Raw genomic sequence first — 3,985 nt, forward strand, 5'->3', positions numbered from 1 at the left:
TTAAAGGGAAAGGAAGGGGTAAAGTGGTGAGGTTGCAGCAGCGACTAAGCATATATGGTGGCTAACATACGCAAATAAGAGTGAGAAGAGAGCAAACTGAACGGTCGTGAAGCTAGCAATGATCAAGAAGTGATCCTGAACTCCTACTTACGTCAAACATAACCCAAAACCGTATTCACTTCCCGGACTCCGCCGAGAAGAGACCATCACGGCTACACACACGGTTGATGCATTTTAATTCGAATCTGGTGTCAAGTTATCTACAACCAGAGATTAACAAATTCCCATCTGCCCATAACCGCGGGCACGACTTTTGAAAGTTTATACCCTGCAGGGGTGTCCCAACTTAGCCCATGATAAGCTCTCGTGATCAACGAAGGATATACCTTCTCCCAGGAAGACCCGATCAGACTCGGAATCCCGGTTTACAAGACATTTCGACAATGGTAAAACAAGACCAAAAAAGTCGCCCGATGCACCGACAATCCCGATAGGAGCTGCACATATCTCGTTATCAGGGCAACACCGGATGAGACATCCTATGAGTAAAACCAGACCTCGAGTTTCCCCGAGGGGGCCCCGCAGTCTACTCGGTTCGGACCAACACTTAGACAAGCACTAGTCCGGGGGGGCTAAAATAAAGATGACCCTCGAGAGAGTGACTCCCAAGGGAAAAGTAGGTGGTGGTGAGGCAAATGGTAAAACCAATGTTGGGCCTTGCTGGAGGAGTTTTATTCAAAGCGAACTGTCAAGGGGGTCCCATAAATCACCCAACCGCGTAAGGAACGCAAAATCCGAGAACATAACACCGGTATGACGGAAACTAGGGCGGCAAGAATGCAACAAAACACCGGGCATAAGGCCAAGTCTTCCACCCTTTACCAAGTATATAGATGCATTAATTAAATAAGAGATATTGTGATATCCCAAACAAAATCCTGTCCACCATGGAGCAATCTTCAACTTCACCTGCAACTAGCAACGCTATAAGAGGGGCTGAGCAAAAGCGGTAACATAGCCAAACAACGGTTTGCTAGGAAGGGTGAAAAGATTAGAGGTTGACATGGCAATTTGGGAGGCTTGAGGAACAAGTGATAGGTAGCGCAGCAAAGCGATAGAACGAAGCAACTAGCATAGCAATGATAGTAGTGAGATCCAGGGTAGTGGTCATCTTGCCTGAAATCCCGCTAGGAAGAAGAACGAGTCCATGAAGAAGACGAACGGATGAAGACGATCCAAGCATAGACGAACGAATCCTCACGATCGCAACGAAACAGGAACTTACAAGAACAAGCACACAACATGGTAAACACACCACACATAGACAAGACATGATGCACAGCAAGCATGATGCAAGACAAGACTACATGAAGCTACTCATGGCAATAGATGATGCAAACAAGAACAACACATCAAGGCAAGTTTAAATGAGGCCGGGAACAACATATAACCAATCCGGTAAGTCCTCATATGCAAATTTCTAAATTGGTCCAGATCTGAATAAACCTTATGTTCAAGTTGTTAAATAGCAAGTTAATATGCACAAAGATGATCTACACGAAATTCTAGTCAAGTTACATATAAAGTTCATTTAGTTTGGAGCTACGACCTAGAAGATATGAGCAAAGCAAGTTAAACATGGCATTGATGCAAAATGCATACAAACATCAAGCAAACACTCTCAAAACAAGGATACAACATGATAATATTAAACTACATTCAAAATCAAGCAAGTTTCATATAGAGCACACTCAAAACGGAGCAACGGTGCAACCCACACACATGAAACAAGTTTAAAGGACAAGCTGTCCAAAACAGCAACTAGGCATCTTGCAAGCATCAAAACAATATGCTACAGCAGCTCAACATGATAACAAAAGGCATGGACATGATGTACAGGTAAAGCATAACAAAACATGAACACTGAGCCATCTCCAGAAATCACTAGAACATGCTCAAACACACATGGCAAGATTGCAAATAATAACAGTTTCAGACTTTGCAGAAATAACATCAGGTTGCAATGTTTAGATCTATCAAACAACATGTTATAGGAACTTAACATGGAGAACAAAGGCATGGCATGATACTACTAAATGCATAGAACAAAAGTCCTTTACTGACCATGAGCCAAAAAGGATCAGAAGATATGATGGCACCCATGCAAACATAGCAAGTTATATGAAAGATTCCAACATGGCAGGAACAACGATAAATAGGCAGGTAGATGAGCTTGTACCACTCACCATAGAGCATTACATGGCATGGAGAGGCAACCAACAGTAAGAAGAAATGTTTATGAAGCTAAGCATGGCAATAGAAAGTTCATAGGGTGCATGGAACACTAGCAACAATCATGGCAACAACTGAACTTAATGTTAACAGGCTAACCACAACATTATTTAGCAACTTTGGAGCAAGATTACAGCAGGCTATAATTGCAACCAGGGGCATGGATAGATATATCATAATATGTATAACAAAACATCCTTAGTGAACATCTCCAGATTATGCATAGAATGACTTGTAGCAGCAAGTTTACATAGCATCACGAAATAACAGATTTAGCCTAGCAAAACAGTAACAGCAAGTACACTACACGAGCTCGATTCACTCACCACAAGTCATTGCATGACAAGATAAGCATAGAATCAGCAAGAAGACATGTTTATGAAACTAACCAAGGCAAGAACAAGTACATAGCATGCAAGGACCAACTACAACAACCTTGGCAAAATTGAATAACATGTAAACAATCTGCCAGGAAACATTTTATAGCAAAAGTAGACCAATAAAATGACATGTTAGACTACTCCATAATTTCAAACAGGGGCATGAATGGATATATAATAACCACATGTTCAAAACATCCTTACTTAAGTATCTCAAAATATGTTTGGATCTCTCTGTAGCATCAAGTTTATATGGCATAAAAATAACAGCAGAACAGGGACTGAAATCAGTAACATCACCAAGCCTAGTTTGCATGCTTGTTCTAGTCACCACATTGATCATAAAAATACATGGCATACACCACTGTAAACACGGCATGATGTAGCACAAAACACATGTAGACATCAACCTCATAGGATGCACACATCAAACATGGCAAAAATGACAAATGAACATGTTCTGTTAACAGACAGCAGACAACATTATATAGCACTCTTGCAACGATGATTAAGGCATCAATATTGACTCAAATGAACATAATGCAATGGATTGAAATGAAGAGCATCTCACAGCGAACATTTTGATATAATATATGCACAAATTGGAGTCACATACACATAGATAGAGCCTGTCAAAGATGCCTATACGATGCTGAAAATTCAGGGACTTAGCAGTTTTTCAAAAAAAAATGGACGCGCGCAAGATAGCTAAAGATCGCACGGGGCGAGGTTTAGTGGGCTGCTCACCCTGGGCTCGGCCCATGACGAGGAAGCAGGCCGGGGGCGCTGGGCTGGGCCTTGGGCCCACGTTGGCCTTGGCCATCGCGGTCGTCGTCCCGTGCTCGCGCACGAGGCACCGAGGCCATGGCGACGGCGAACCTGCAGGGGAGGCGGCGGCGCCGGAGCGCGGGGAGGCCAGGAGGGGCCGGGGCAGGCCCGGTGAGCGGTGGAACAGACCGATCCGGCCATGAGGGGGCCGGATCCGGTCGGCGAAGGGGTCGGCGGCGCTGCCTCGGAGCTCCGGCGGCGGCTCCTGCAAAAGAATGGTGGCAGCGCGGGGCTTAGAGGAGAGGGAGAGCACGGGAGAAGTGAGGAGAAGAGGAGGCGCGGTGCACTGGCCTGACATGGGCAGTGCCGTGGCTCGGGTCGCCGGCGGCGGCGAGGCGCCGCGGCGGCGGGCGGCGGCGGTCGCGGCCGGCGCGGGAGGCGGGGGCCTCGGGTGCGGGCGCGGGCGGATGGTCCTGCGCGGGCCGACCTCGGGCTCGGCGGGCCCGCGGCAGCGCGGTGGAGAGAGGAGGGCCGCGGGGACACGT

The sequence above is a fragment of the Triticum dicoccoides genome, chromosome 2B (assembly GCF_002162155.2).
Source record: "Triticum dicoccoides isolate Atlit2015 ecotype Zavitan chromosome 2B, WEW_v2.0, whole genome shotgun sequence".
Lineage (NCBI taxonomy): Eukaryota > Viridiplantae > Streptophyta > Magnoliopsida > Poales > Poaceae > Triticum > Triticum dicoccoides.